We start from the raw sequence: 503 nt of genomic DNA, 5'->3' as shown, positions 1-503 counted from the left end.
AATGTATGTTTAAAGTTTGTTTAAACTAAAATGATGTTTAAAGTTTTCATGGAAAATTGTCCCCTAGAAGTTCCACAAAAATGTTCATGCACAATGAAGGATCTTCACTTCATTAGAAATGTTTCATGGAACATTTTTTTCCTCCCAGCCAGTTATCATTAAGACACTGCTTAATCAGTTTAGTGCTTTATAGAAGTATTGATAAATGTGTGCTTAATAGAAAAAATAAAAAGGTGACCAGGCAGTGTCTGAATTCAAATTGGACTTCAGTTTACAGGGGGCAAAAAGTCTCAAACCCATGTTATTGCTTATAAAACTTCACAGCGGGGAACTGCAAGCTGCCCAGCACAGCAATGTTTTTCTGAGAATACCTGACTACGACATGCCTGATGGGTAGCACAACCACCCTATTTAATTTAATTACTTGTCATGTCCCATGCCCTAAAAGTAACATGCTGTGCTTTTAAGGTGGTGAGGCTACCTAAGTGCAAAGGCGCCCAATT

Source organism: Alligator sinensis, unplaced genomic scaffold, assembly GCF_000455745.1.
Source record: "Alligator sinensis unplaced genomic scaffold, ASM45574v1 scaffold510_1, whole genome shotgun sequence".
NCBI classification, from domain to species: domain Eukaryota; kingdom Metazoa; phylum Chordata; order Crocodylia; family Alligatoridae; genus Alligator; species Alligator sinensis.
Note: the sequence above shows the minus strand (reverse complement) of the source record.